Source organism: Eretmochelys imbricata, chromosome 2, assembly GCF_965152235.1.
Source record: "Eretmochelys imbricata isolate rEreImb1 chromosome 2, rEreImb1.hap1, whole genome shotgun sequence".
Lineage (NCBI taxonomy): Eukaryota > Metazoa > Chordata > Testudines > Cheloniidae > Eretmochelys > Eretmochelys imbricata.
Genome location: NC_135573.1, coordinates 170,169,116 through 170,185,120, shown reverse-complemented (window position 1 = coordinate 170,185,120; position 16,005 = coordinate 170,169,116). Strand labels below are relative to the sequence as shown.

At 40.7% G+C, this 16,005-nt stretch overlaps 1 protein-coding gene across 1 annotated transcript in view; it reads left to right on the top strand.

The window, feature by feature from the left end:
- ADCY1 (adenylate cyclase 1) overlaps positions 1 to 16,005 on the top strand; it is a 217,517-nt gene that overhangs the window by 114,572 nt on the left and 86,940 nt on the right. The window lies entirely within an intron of this gene.

Genomic DNA, 16,005 nt, shown 5'->3' with positions numbered 1-16,005 from the left:
AAAGGGATTGTCACTGCCACCAGTTCTCTTTTCCCTGTTCTGAGTCCTCACCATCTTGTCTTGCTCCATTTCATCTTGTTGACACTTTATCTCCAGCAGTTGTAGCTCCTACCTATTCCCTGTTATATATCATTCATTTCTTGCAAGGTATTTCTTGTCTGGGTTCCCTTTCCCAGGGGCAGGATGCCCTCCTGGGGAGTAATGTAGTGGAAGCATGGACACCCTTTGAGAAACCAGATGAGAAAGTAGATTAATCCTCTGAAGTTTTCAATGTGCCATAGAGGTCCAGCCAGAGGACTCAGATAATTCTTCAATGAAGACCATGAGAGCCAGGCATGATTTAAGTGAGCAAGTTCTCTTGCAATTCCTTCCAACAGCTTGAGGAGACACTAAAGTGTTTCTCGGTATTAGAGTCAGATTCTTGTCAGTGGATCACAATTATGCCTACACAGCTATTTGTCCTTCTCACTTTCTTTCCGAGAACTCAAAGATGCAAGTGTTTGATACCCCAAAGAGAGAGAGAATGGCATAGAAGGCTATCTATCTAAGGTACATATGTGTAGAATCTGAACAGCTCACACTTTTTAATGCATTTATGTTCACCCCTGTGAGCTATCCCCATTCCCCATTCATGGGGAGCTGAGCCATAGAGAGACTCTCACTTTTCCAAGGTCACACAGGAAGCCTCTTGCAGAACAGAGAATTGGACCTAGGTCTCCTGAACCTCAAGCTCATGTCCTAACCACTGGACAAACTTTCCTCTTCTAGGAAGGCTCATCAAAGTCTTGTTCCTTCTTTGGCTGCATTTATGCTGTAACAGAAAGCTATCTCATTCTTATGATTTATTTCCTTGAAGTAAGTCTGTTTCTGCACTGGGGCTTATGCAACTAATGAGAACATGATAGGCCTGCTTCTCCTCTCCTGGTGTGTCTGCTCTTGGACATTCCACACCGTCATTCTAGCACTGAGGCAGCATGCAGTGTGTTCATGCAAATGGTGACAATAAAGAAATCAAGAACATAAATCTAACCCAGATATAAACACTAAAGGAGGTATATGGTAGAGTTTTAAAACTACATGGTGACTCTGTTATGCACTCGCAAGATAGCCAGTTGCACATAAATCCCACAGGCTGCATGTGAGTAGAGTGTGGAGCAACTGGAAAGATTAAATCCACTGCCCAAACCAGGGCCAGGGTGCAGGGCTGCTACTGTAGCCTATGGACTAGAACAGCCCAGTTGAGCTGCTTGCACTGAATATTAGCACTATTGGAGCTGCATAAACGTGAATGTGTGGCGCCTTCCTATTCCAGCCCCATTGTGTCCTGAGCCAATATATGTAGAGCCAATGGTGATACTCGCAAAAAGAAAAGGAGGACTTGTGGCACCTTAGAGACTAACCAATTTATTTGAGCATAAGCTTTCGTGAGCTACAGCTCACTTCATTGGATGCATACTGTGGAAACTGTTTACATGGCACACTGGGGTTGCACATAAATCTCTGTGAGATCAATCCACCATTGGTATCCCTGCCCAGACAAAATGTGGGGCTTAACGCCCAAGGCACTTAAGCAGAAGCATAAGTTTGAAGCTAATGGGACTACCATGTACTTAAAAGTACCCATGTGCTTAAGTACCTTGCTGAGGTCCGGAGCGTCACTTCAAGGGTAAATTTCATCCTCTGATTGGAGCAGTGAACTCCCCTTCCGCCCCCAACTTTCTAAAATCTTACACACGGTTTTCCTTTGAGAATGAAATGAAATCTCTTGTCTCTTCTTAACAATGCAAAGGCATGAACCAGCATTTGCATGTGACAGTAGTTTGTAATGTGCAGCAGCAGAGCGTGAAAGAGGACAAAACCTGTTTTCTTTTTTTTTTTTTCTGCAGCAAAGAGAGGCTTGTAATCATGTCTCCTTCAGTCAGATGAAATGTGCACAGCAATACATGATTTTTTTTCACAGAGATTCTGATCTGCTGATTAGAACAACTACTGCATGTGTTTTGTACCGGATTAGTTCAAAATCCTCATCTGTATTGGTTCAGAACAATGGTGTCCCTTAACAGTCCCCGGGGGGGAAATGCAAAGAAAATCTACGGCCATTTAGTTGCGATGTGTACGGTCCCTGTGACTACTGAAGTGTGATCTGTGGTTGTACATTGTGTTTGTTGTTGGTGCTTAGGAGCCAACATCAACTGGAAGTGGCAACTTGTGCCCCCTCTTGGTAAAATAATTGCCCTGTCTTACAAAGGTAATACAGAAAAATGATCCCAGTTACCACTGCAGTAAATGTGGTAGGAGGAAAGGGCAAATATTAAAACAGCATTTACTTACTGTGAGTAAATCTTATGGAAACAGATGGGCTTGAATGTTTCTCAGCATTAACATTTTAGTAAGGTGTTTTTTTTTAAAACATTTTAAATAGCACCTTTGATCCCAAATGATCCCAAGCTATGTTAAAATCTATTATAATAATCATTAGGGGCTACATTGAGTTTTTGTTCCTAGCACTGAGTATTGGGTGGCATGTAGTTGGGCATCCCTGAAAGGAGTTCTGGAAAGGTTACAAAACAATATCTAATATTTCTTCTTATTCCTCTGCCCTGTTATTGCATAAGAACATTGATCTGATCCAGTGTGGCAATTCCTGTGATCCTGTGGAGTTCCTACTTCTGAAAGTGACCAGCACCAAGTACTTCAGAGAAAGGGGCAAGAACCCTGCAGGAGACAATTGTGGGATAATCTGGCCCTGAACAGAAACTTGCTACTAACCCAAAATACCTAGAGAAGATGGCTAATGCTCTGAAGACAAGGATTAATATCCGTTCCTAAACTCTTATTTATTTGTTTACTATTTGCTATTTAAACTTGGATATTCTTTTTATTCATCTATAGCTAATGCTTTTTTTAATTCTGCTAGGCTCTTGGCCTCAGTGATAGCTCAATGCAGTGAGTTCCACAGGTAAATTGTGTTGTGTTTTCTCTTAAAGTGTCTTTGTCAGTTTCCAATTTCCCACCTTTCAATTTCATTAAATGTCTCCTTGTTCTTGTATTATAACAGTGTGAATAGAAGTTCCTGATCTACCTTCCCCATGCTATGGATTATTTTGTATATTTTTGTCATGTCCCCTCTTATTTATCTCCACTCTAAGGTAAATAGTCCTTGTCTTCTCAATCTTTCTTCATATAAGGGTTTTTTCCAAGTTCTTAGTCTTTAACTTTTCCATTCCTGCTAAGTCCTTTTTTACAATGGAGTGACCAGAACTGAACACACAGGGCACACAGCTGATTTACATAATGACATTGTAATATTTTCTGTTATTCTCCATCTCATTCCTTATGCATCCTAATGTTTTGCTTGCTTCTTGACTGCTCTTTTTACACTGAGCCAAGATCTTCATTGAACTGTACACAACGATGCCATGCCTTTTTCTGGAGCTGATGCAATTAATTTAGACTCCAGTAAGGTGTATGAGCAGGGGAAGTTATTCCCTCCAGCATGCATTACTTTGTCTTCAAATTTTGTCCCTTTGCTGTTCATTCTGTTTTCCACATCATTAATAAATCCATTACACTGCACAGGTTCTAGCATGGACTCTTTTGGCACCCCGCTGTTAACCTTTTTAATGATGAACATTGACCATTTATTCCTACTCTTTGTTTCTCTCTCTTAGTCAGGTTTTGATCCATGACTGCACTCTCACACCATGCCTCTTACGGTATACCTATTTATTTCCTTTAACAGCCTCTTGTTTAGGACTTTGTCAAAAAGACCTCTTGAAAGTTTAAATAAACTATATCAACCAGTTCTCCTTTATCCACTGTTTCATAGGCATGCTCAAATAATTTTTGAGAGATAAGGGAGGCACAATTTTCTTAGTAGCAGCTATGCTAGTTAGAAGCTAATGTGCCTTCTAGGTATTTTAGTTTTAATTATAACTTCAGTCAGTTCACCAGGTACCGAACGTCTTACTGGTGTGTAAATCCCAGATCACTCCTATTAAAATACAGGTACGATACTTGCTGCACTTCAGTTCTTTATATGGTGTGACACCTCCTAGGGGTATCCAGGGTTATGAGGCACCTCGATACCACCTGCCCTTAGCAAGAGGAAGTCATGACTGCACCTGCTGTGAGTCAGCTCCCTGAATCCACCAGCCTCTTGCAACACAAGCACAACCTTCCAGTCCTCCATAGACATCACTGTCTCTGTACAGTTAGCAATAAGCACAGACTAAGTCCCGAGTCCTCCAAGCATCCCTCTGGAGTGCCCAGACCCTGATTCATTGAACACTCAGCTCTCTCCTACCAAAGGAATAGTACACACCACCTTACTAGTTTTAACTCAGGATCACTGCTCTGCTTAACACACAGCACTTAGATATCTTTATAGTGGAAATAATAATAAGTTTATTATCAAAGAACAGAGATTCAAATGATAGTAAGCAAGAATATCTGAAACAAGCAGTAAGGTATAAAACAAAGTCATAAAACTCTTTCTAGAGCCTAAACTTAACTCTCGGGACATTCCCCTGTCTCCTACAGGGTAGCTTGGCCCAAATCCTTTTCCTAGCACTTTCCATCAGGATGGATGAAATTCCATTTCATAAGATCAAGCCCACTGCAGCTTGTCTTCACAGATGGAAGGATGCCAGAACATCTCTCTGCATCCCCAGATAGATTAGACCTTTGATCTTCACCTGAAAACAGCATTCCCTCCCCACTGTTTACCTCTTCTTGTTGGTTTCCTTCTGAAGTCTCCACAAGCCCTTCATTAGCCTTTGTCTCAGTATACTAATCAACTTCTGTTGTAAGACACACAATGGTCTGCCAGGGAGATAAGTGTCCACCTCCTGTCTCCAAGCATGCTATTTTTGAGTAACCTGGCTTTAACTACAAGACCTAGAGAATGCAATTTTCAGCATATATATGTAACTCTTCACATTTATTCCATACATACATCTTACAATGGTTGTGATGACCACTATGACAGAGGCTTTCATCAGAGACCTCATATGACATTTCTTGGTGAAACCATGGGATCCCTGTGTATCCTTGTGCCCTCTGCCAACTGGCATTAAGAGACCCTTGGGTCACATGTGGTAACTTGTTCAATGAGAGATTGTGTATTTTTCTTAACAGCTCAGCCACTTCGTCCTCACTTTCCTTCAGAACTCTTGGGTGTATGCCATCTGCACTAGGTAACTTGTTGCTTCTTAGTGTTCCCATTTGTTCCAGCACCCGTTCTTCTGACACTTTAATTTGTGGATATTTCCTCATCTTTATTACCAGAAAAGAGTAGGTATCTCCCTAACATTCTTCATGGTGAAGACTGAAGCAAAAAAAAAAAAACAATTTAGCTTCTCAGAAATATTCTGGTCTTCTTTAATTGTTCGCTGTAATGGTTGTGAGCTGGAGCAGGTTCTCCCCACTAGTGGTTAAGGCCCAAGGCAGCCGTCACACCCAGTGATTCATCCCCAGCAGCAGTTCTGCTAGCGGGTGTAGTCCTGGGGCTGGGTAGGGGAACCGGATCCTCCCACTCCATCGGGTTCCAACCTAGGGCCCTGAAAGGTTGGTTCAGATTCGCTCACCTTGTGGTGTCTTCTGTCAGCCTCAAGTCAGCTTCCCTGGGTCATGTCCTGTCTCATTCTGCATCCCTGCCAACCACCCCTAGGGAGCACTGCCTTCAGGGCTTCCAGCCATGGTCTCAGTGTCCAGGTACTGTGCCTCCCCTGTTGCCTAGCTTGGTGTGGGCTCAGCTCACATCTTTCACAGGTGCTCCCAGAGCATGTCCTTCTCCCTGGCCTGCCAGGCCCTGACTGAGCTGTCTGGCTACCTCTTAAACCCCACATCCAACCCAAACTTGCTCAGCATGGGGCAGAGGTGCAGGGCCTCCTTAGCCCAGAGTTGCTCCTTAATGCCCTCCCCTCCAGTGAGGGCTTTATACTCCCTATCACAGTGATGAACCCAAAATTTCCCCACAGGCTTCCTACATCTAATATACATAGAGAAGTTCTTACTATTTGTATGTATGCCTTCAATTATTTGCCTTTCAAATTCCACCTTAGTCCTACACCTAATTTCCTTCTTAGAAATTGCCTATTGGCTTTACTGGGATTGGGCTTCCATATGCTGAAAGCTCTCTGATTGCTTTGTATAATGTCTTGGATGTTGCCATTTAGTTGCACTGATTTACTTTTTGTCTTCCTATTTCCCTTTCAGTTTAGAGTTATATATGCTATGAGACTCTGTGTCAGTAGAATCCATGCTAAATCTAAGTATTTTAGTTTATTTACTCTTGACTTTAAGAACTTTTTGACCAGCTTTTGGGGGGAGGGATAGCTCAGTGGTTTGAACACTGGCCTGCTAAACCCAGGGTTGTGAGTTCAATCCTTGAGGGGGCCATTTAGGGATCTGGGGCAATTGGGGATTGGTCCTGCTTTGAGCAGGGGGTTGGACTAGATGACCTCCTGAGGTCCCTTCCAACCCTGATATTCTATGATTTCTATTAAATTCCCCTCTTTCTAAAGTTAAGGGCTAGTTTGCGGTACCTTTCCTCCCTCAGAGACCTTGAACTTAGTTATATTCTAGTCACTGTTACACAGAGGTTTAACGGTAGTTGCTTCTTGAACCAACTCTTGTTTCTTCCTTTGTACTACATCAAGAATAGTTTTGCCTCTTTTGTGCTTTAGAACTAGCTGTTTCAAGAAGCAATCATTTAAGAAATTGTTTCTGTAAACATTATCCCATTGTGACCAGTTAATTTATACAGATAATTGAATTGCTCAGTGATCGTCATTGGACTAGATGACCTCCTGAGGACCCTTCCACCTCTGATATTCTATGATTTCATTAAACATTGCCTTGTTGTGCTGTCTGAGCACTGTGCAATTCTTGCCCTGGTCTGGAAGCTGTTGGTAGAATAGTCAAAATTCTTACTCTGCCAGTATTCTTGTAACATGGGATTTGTATCCACACAGATTCAGTTGTGGTCCTTTCCATTCAGAATTTTTTATCTTCCTAGATTCTGTGGTATCTTTTAGATACAACACTACTTCCCTTTAATGGTTACTCTAAATAACTCTGCTTTGTTTCATCTGTAAGACAGTTCCCAGGATGGTAGGACATTTACTATGACTTCACTTCATCCTCACAAACACATCACTGAATTGCAAATTTATGTAGGCTTGACTGGAGACAACCAATTTTCTGCCATAAAAGCCATCCAAGCCGTTTGCTGTGGGACTTTCTAAATTGGAGTCATATTTGTTTTCCTTTTCTATTATTCCTCTCATGTTGTGAAAGGCCTTATTTCCCGTTAAGCCCACGTTCCCTATTATTGCTACGACCATGTCTCCATTACCCAGCTAAATTGAACTTGGTAGGGTCTTGCATGCTGCTCCTTCTTAAGCTTTTTGTATGCATGGGACCATGGAATGAAAGAAAACTAGTGTAACTTTGTAAAGTTACTGTTACCGACATAAATTCCAGGAATGTGTCTGCATTGAAGCCAAAAAGTTTCCAGAGCAGTATTTTTTAACGTAAAGTTCAAAATTAAATGCAGCAGAAATATCCTTTAAATATGTGTACTGTAATGGACAGGACATAGTGAAATCCACTTATAGTTAAGTCATTTGTTTTAGACAACATTACTTCTCTCATAAGTGGAGATTCCCTCTAACTAGAAGTTCTATTGACGCACTGCAGTGCATTGAAACAATTTATAACTCTCATGCTACTTCACTGTAGTGGGAGTTTTGCTACAGTGTATCAGTTTCTCATAAGCATCTTCTACTGTATACACCTCTCCTGACAGCCACCCACAAAATATAGAGGTTTGGAAAGCCGCACGTATTCCATCAGCCATTTTCCTTTACTCACAATAGCATATGGACCCAGGAATTTCCATATTGTATCAGACCCGTATCTAGTCCAGCATCCTCTTTCCTACAGTGGCTAGTACGAGATGCTTCAGAGGAAGCTGCCAGGAACCTCAAAGTGAACAATTACAGAATATCCTGCTCTCATCTGTTAGAGGTTGGCTTATGCCTTGAAGCATGGGAATGTATGTAACTGCTGCAGTTCTGTTTTGTTTTTACTCCTACTTAGTGTAACAGCGATGTTCTCCTTATCCAGATAAATGTCCAGTCCTCTTTTGAATCCTGCTAACCTCAATGATATTTTATAGCAGTGAGTTCCACAGGCTAGTTAAGCATTGAGTAAACAGTTTTTCTCATATGATTTTTGCATTTGTTGCCTTTCAGTTTCGTTGATGGGGCCCTTTTCCATGTTTTATGAGAAACAGTAAATAAGAGCATTCAACTGATGTTATCTGCACCATTCATTACAGTTTGCAAACTTCTTCTTTTATTAATCTAGTCTCTAAACAATCCCCATCTTCTTTCCATTCATCTAATCACTTTTGTCACTTTTTTGGGTTGGGGGGGGTCACTTTCCTCACCTGTTTGACATTTCTGCAATATCCTTTTTGTTTATCATTACACAATGCACATAGACTCTCACTGAGCTGTCCAGAGTGATGTTCAGGTCTCTTTCCCAAGTGGCTATGGCTACTTAAGAGTCTAGTGACATGCCTGAGTAGTTCAGGAATTACTCCTACCCATGTGCATAGCCTTGCATTTCTGAACCATGAACTTCATCTGCCATTGGATTGTCCTTTCACCTAGTTTTCTTATGTCCCTCTAAAGTTCCTAACAGCCATCTCTAGGCATGAATAACCTAAGTAAATTGGTGCAGTCTGCAATTTTTGACACCTGCCTGTTTACTGTGTCTTCCAGATCATTAATAAATTATTGAACAGCCCCAATGCTAGTAGAGGACATTGAGGCATCCCAATGTTAACTTTTTGCCGTCATGAAAATTGATTTTTTTATTCCTAATCTGCCTACTCTCTTAGCCAGTTTCTCATCCATAGTTTTCACCTCATGACAATTTAGGGAGTGTCTGAATTGCAGTCAAAGGGTGTGATTGCAGCTTGTGTAGATATACCTGGGCTAGCTTTAACCCAGCGAGCTTGGGTACCAGTAACATTGCAGCTGCGACAGCACAGGCTTCAGCGTAGGCTAGCCACTTGAGTAAGTACCCTGGGGTTTTGGGTGGGCTTGTACAGCCTGTGCTGAAGCCTGCACTACCATGCCTTCACTGCTACCAATACCCAAGCTAGCTAGAGAGGTCTATATGTGCTTTAGTCACACCACATGATTGCAAGATGGGACGTACCCTTTGTTTCCCTGAGACCATCCTGTGAAGGACTTTGTCAAAGGCTTTTTAAAACTCTAAAATTGTGTGAGCCAGTTATGCTTTATCCACTATTTTGTTGTCATGCTCAAAGATACAAATAAATTAGAGAGACCTATATTACAAGAGATACCTGAGGGAGAATGAGCCTCAGATATTTTGTTGCCAAAAATATAGTAATGATTAAGCCACTTATGGCATGTTCCTGCTTCCAGAGACCACTTCATGTGAGAGTCATTGAAGGTCACTCCTTCTTTCAGGGCTGATCTACTTTATATAGTCGCTGTAGTATCGGCATGCTATTTCAGAGACAACAGTTCCTTTGGGTGGATGGGATTGCAGGGGGTGGCACAGAATACCTGCTCCATCCATCTTCCAGGGACAGGAAGACTCTTCTGCCTGATAAGATTCTAAATTCTTCCCGACGCTCATTTTGAACTAAGTTCAAGTGACCTCATAACTGCATTTGATGGTTATTGAGAAACATGCTCTTTTCAGCACTCGTGGGTCGAACAAGTTTAGTAACAAAGGCGTGGTGTTGAATAATTACTTTTATTTTATAATTTATAATTACTTTTCCACACTCTTCAAGAGCTCTTCAATATTGTTGGCTTAAAACGAGCTGCTTATACACTTGCGTTTTTGGAATAAATAACACTTCTATAACTCTTATTGGACCAACTCGGTTGGTGAAAGGGACAAGCTTTCAAGCTACCTGAAGATGAGCTCTGTGTAGCTCGAAAGCCTGTCTCTCACCAACAGAAGGTGGTCCAATAACAGATATTACATCATCCACCTTATCTCTCTCATATCCTGGGACCAACACAGCTACAACAACACGGCAAACAATGTATATAACTTGTCAGCAGCTCTTCTGCCGTCTTTTCAAAGCACTGTATTTTTTTAGAGACTACAAATTTTCCTTGGAGCCACCAAATGGTCAGTTGATTTACTAATTGAAATAAAAAATATTTTTCTTGTGGAGGGGGAGGCAAATGTTTATGAACGACTCAATACAGATAATATTTATTCAGTTTGATCAAATGCCAACTGTGTTCTCCATTATGTTCATATTTCCCATTTCTAGTAGTTTATCCCAAATAATATCCACTGGTGGGAGAACACATTTCATATATGATGTAGGAAAGGGAAGTAGGGGATATTGGCCTGAAAACAAACAACTTTAGGTTAGCATCTAGACAAAACCTATTAGACTCAGGTTGTGTTGAATACCCATATTTTTCCATTACCAACTTAAATAGTTTCAGAATTTCCATTAGCTGCATACAATACAACATAGAATGCATAAGACAGTAAGTTGAGATGCTGATCCTGCAACTGCATTCCTGTAGGCAAACCGCTATACCTGCACATTGCCCCACTGAAGTGAGTTGCAGTAGCAGGATTTCTGTTTAATAATTTAAGAAAATGTTATGGAAGTGAACTCACCCATCCTTTATTATTCTTGTTTTATACTTCCTTTTTATTTTCTAATCTGGCATGTTTCTTTCCTGGACTGAAGTAGAAATAAAGTAGGCAAGAAGAATAAAGATATCTGTTTTTTTAAAATGTGAACTTAACGTGGTATGGGAGTATACATTTTATTCAATTTGGCTTTTACAAAGCATCCTACAGTTATTACCATTAACCTTAGTTAATAACTGAATTTAAGGAATTGTAGGTCAGAAGCTGAATATTTGAATAAAGAAAAGGATCAAATGCATCCAATGAAATGAGCTGTAGCTCACAAAAGCTCATGCTCAAATAAATTGGTTAGTCTCTAAGGTGCCACAAGTCCTCCTTTTCTTTTTGCGGATACAGACTAACACGGCTGCTACTCTGAAACCTGAATATTTGAATGTACAGCATTGTGTGTATGAATGTTTGTGCAGTGTTATGTCCAAAATAATCTGTTGTTCTGCCTCTGTATAAAATATTCTAATTTAATGGAAAAATCTATAACCTTTAATAGGGATGAAACCAGTAAGGACCTATAGATCTTTTTTGTAAGTTATCCTATATATTTCTGTAGTAGAGATGTACAGTACTTCCCTATTAAATTCTATAGGGTGATTCAAAAAGCCTCTAAAACCATTTTAATTTTCTATTAAGCTTCATAGGGCTTTACAGCTGGACATGTTTATTAAACTGAATAGAAGCTAGACTTGATAACAATAGCAACATTACTTATAATTTTTATGTCACATCTTCAAAGGTCTGTACAGCCATTAACTAAAGAATAGGGGCCTTATCTTGTTCCCATTGAAGTCAATGGTAAAAATTCCATTGGTTTTCTGTGGGAGCAGAATTAGGCCCTAGATTAGGGAAAACAGATTAAATAATGAGGGGGTTGGTTTTTTTGTCTTACAGTTATATGATCTTGTGTGGGATTTTTATTTCTGTTCTAACAAACATTTTATATTTAGGCCCTGAAACAAGGATACAATTATGATGATTTCAACCCTGCGTTAAATAGGTTAAGGGCTTGATCCTGAGAGCTAGATGCTCAGCTAGTGTAAATCAGTGTATTTTCATTGAAATCAGTGGTGCCATGCCACTTGTCTGCAACTGAAAATCTGGTCCCATGTCCCTAACTCTTGTGAATAACTACAGTGGGCTACTCACATAAAGGCTGCAGGACCAGAACTTCCAACAAAACTTGTGGCTATTCTGGACATTGGGGACTGGTGTAGAGGAACAGAAAAATGAGGGGAGAAGGGTGGGGTAGCAGAGAGAAGTGAAAATAGGGAACAGAGAGAAGCGAGGAAAATGCGGAAGGAGTGAGGGAGTGCAAAGAGACTGCTCCCTCAGTCAAGGACCAGTTACTCATTAATCACACCTGTGACTGCCATGAATTGAAGACACCCCAAAGATAATAGAGGGGAGATGAGGCCCTGCAGTCCTCCTCCTCTTCTGCACTGGCAAGCCACAGAGAGAGGAGCTTCCTGCACCATGCTGAGTACATTTCCGATGCACTCCCTGGAGCTCTTGCACAATCCCTCCTGGGTGAGAAACTGAAAAGCCAAAGATGTTCGTTTTAGCAGTTTCCCTTTCCTCTTCGATATGTGAGGGGGGAAATGGACTCAAAGGAAATGTATTTTTTAAAAGACATGGGCAATAATGATTCCAGATGTGTATGGAGGAAGAAGAGCCCAAGAGCTGTTGTCTTTGCAGCCTGCCCAGACACAACCCATATGCCTACTCCTCTGTTCTATGCGAGGCCAGCCTCATGATTGCAGCACCATGGAGGCAGGACTGAGAAATTTCACAAAAACTTGGGTCTCTGGCCAAAAGCCTAAGGTTAGGTAGGAGCTTCCCCTGAGAGGGTGAAACTCAGTGCCATCTCCAACGTGAGCCTGTGCTTATCAGGCACAAACTGACTCCTGTATTTAATTTAAATAGCTGAATATGTATGTGGGGAGGGGGTGGGTATTTTTGTTGTTTGCTTTTTTTAAATACTCTGGTTCTTGTAATCATTTTAAATAGGTTCTTAAGCAGTAACTGAATTCACATTCCTTCTGTCTAGCTGGTATAAGAGCTAAGTATTACTAGTTATCATGTCCATGAGCTGTCTGGGAGAGGGAGTAGGGCTATTGGAGTCTGTGGCGGAAGAGTTGGGGAGCCCTGCTTCTGCATCTTTTGCTAGTTCTTCTTAATCGTTCCCGTAGCTCCGCAGAGCAGAACTGAGCCCAAATCTAGCTCCTAAGGGGAAAAAGCTCTTTCTGTAGCTCAGTGGATATACATTTCCATACTTTTTCTACTAATAAAAACTGTTACTACTTAACAGATTTCCCTCCTGCCCCATTCATGGATTGTGACTCCAGAGGGGTTAAGCAATAAACTTATTCAAATATCATAACTGCAAAACAGGTTAAAATAGGCCTACAGAAAGTAAGTTGGATCCATATGTCAAACACTGAGTTAACTATATATAAGTCACATAAGGTCAAATTTATCCCTGTAGTTAATGGAGTTACCTTAGGGATACATTTGGCATTTAGATTTTAAAAGTTTGTTCGTCTTAATTATATTTAACTGGTCTTCATTTTTTGTTCTTGTTTTTTGGTGTGCAGAAACTATGCTGTAGTCCAGATAGATAGTTGCAACCTTAGAGCTTCCACTGTGCGCTAAATAGAGAAGCATTTCCTCCCTGTGTCGGTAACTTAGTTTATTTTTACAGATGTTAGAAAAAGCATTAGTGGTTATACCTATACTTGAGCTGGAGGTGTAATTTGCAGCTTGGCCAGACATACATGTACTAAAATAGAAGTGTAGTCATGGCAGTGTGGGCATTAGTGAGGACGAGCTGCCTGAGTATGTACCCAAGGTCTGGGGCAGGATTGCACTTGGGGTGGCAACCGCTTCCCACTTCCCATATTGCTGTAGCTATACTTCTATTTTCAATGCACTAGCTCAAGCAAGATGTCTCGACTGTAGACATGCCCAATATTTTCAAAGTGTTGACCTAGATCTGTTCACGTAACAACAAATTTCTCACCAGTCCTGTCCAAAAAGGGAGTTGCATTGATCAACAATATGATGCCTTGTCTCTTTAAATGTTCAGGGAGCTCTGTGGTCTCCCCACTCCCTGGTGCAAAGCCTCACTTTCATGTTAGTTAGTTTCAGTTTTGCAGACAGAACAATAACACGCAAGCAACAGACAGCTGTATGCCCATCAGCATCTGTCTATCTCCTCTGCTGGCAGCAGACAAACAAAAAGTAATTCTAGACCTTGTTAGAATTTGGCAGTTGAGAAGGTCTCTCAGCTATAGTCCTAAGTGCTGAGCCAGCAAAGCATTGGCTCCAGAGGGACTTAAGCATTTATCAAGAGTTCCTTCAAGGTCAAAAGTTTAATACCTTGTTATGTGGTCCTTTCTTCCTCTGTGAATTCTGTTCCCTTTATTTTGTTAAAAAATCTTTAACCACTGAGCATGAAACATAATTTGGATTGGGCGGTACAAGGGGCTTGATCTAATGTATCTGAAATTCCAATTTTGTATTCCGTATCCCAAGGTGGCAACCACGACTTTTGCAAGAGAACTTGAAGAGATGTAAAAACATCAGAACCCTTTCCGAATTAAGAAAGCTCCCTTTGCCCCACTCAGAGGAGACCAACCGGTTTATTAGCCACTTTGGTTGAAAATTTAAAGGTTACTTAGCAACTTGAAAGAGTCTGCCATCTGTGAAGTTGTAGATTTAGGCTTCCACCTGATACCAACAAATTGCTCTCTTGTCTGGAGGGAACTCTCTGCAGCTCATTTTGGAAGTATTTTGATTAAACTCTGCAGGTGGACGGTCTGGTTGGCGAGTGCAGTGGGCTGGAAATACTGTCAGACCCTGATGCCTTCTATTACGCTTATGAGGCCAAAATGATCAACTATTACAGGAGCTGCCTGAATCAATGGTGACTTGAATTTATAACTATCACTTTTGGGGAATTGTGTTGACTCAGGTGGTTTCTGGGAGTTTCAATAAAACAAAAGAGAGAAAAAGAAAGAGTTTCTTTGGTTAACTTGCATATAAAGTTAAAGGGATTGTTCACATATAGATTCACTGTTAGCACTGGAAATCAACCTCATACAGAGAGAGAGAGAGAGCAGCAAGAAGAAAATCAAACAAGCTCCTACAGATCATTGTGCATTAGTCAGTTGCTATAAATAGATATGAGTGAGGAAAAAAGCTGATAAAGAATACAGTGGGATTTTTCAAAGCAGTGCAGATGATTTAGCCCCAGGTCCTCCATAAGTGTGTTTGTTTTGGTTGTTGTTGTTGTTTTTTTTTTGTGGGAGGGGGCTAAAGGGATGAGGGTGGAGTTCACAAGCTTGTCTCTTCCACTAACAGAAGCTGGTTCAATAAAAGATACTACCTCAACCACCACGTGTGTTTCATTAAATTTGGTGGAACACGTGGTTAAATCTCAACCAATCTTAAAGAAAATTTAAGATTGGGGTGGTTTTCTCTGTATGAGTGTCTGAGTGATAGCTGATGTAAGAAGAGTAGTTATCGACCATATTTTTTTTGAAGGAAAGGCAGCTGATTTCTCCCTTATTTTATGTCCAGGCTGGGGATGGGAAAGGAGGGAAACAAAAATAGATTTTAAAAAATTACAAAGATAGAAAATAATAATAATAAAAAACCTCCCCTTAAAACTCTCCTTTCCCATGATGCTTCAAAAATCTTGACAACAGTTATTGTGCTGACCAATGTTATCTCATTGTTCTTCCTGGTCTGTCTGTCTTTATCCATCTGTTTTCTCTTGTCTTCTACTTAAATTGTAAACTCTTTGGAGCAGGGAACATCCTTTGTTCTGTGTTTTTACAATGCTTAGTACAAGAGGTTCCCAGACACTATGGTAATACACATAATTATAATAAAAACTCTGTCTTCTCTTACCCAACAATCCTTAAATCTGCTGGATTCTGATTTGCTGCTGTGATGATCCTAATAACTTAGTACATTTCCCTGACATCATCTCATATGTGGTTTATGCAGTACTCTACACCAAGCTGTCTCTAATAAAACCAAGTCTTTCATTCAAGCCATTTTGTAGGTAGGCATTGAAGAAGCAATGTGGCACAATTAATTTTCTGCATCCGTATTTCTAAGTGGCTTTGTTCTGATTAGGTCAAGCAGTCATCTGCTGGTCACAGACCACACATACCAAATTTGAAGCTGAAAAAACTTTATGTAGGGTAGGACAAAAAGTGGGTTTCAGTCTTTACTCTGGAGCAGCTGTTATTGGTACATAAT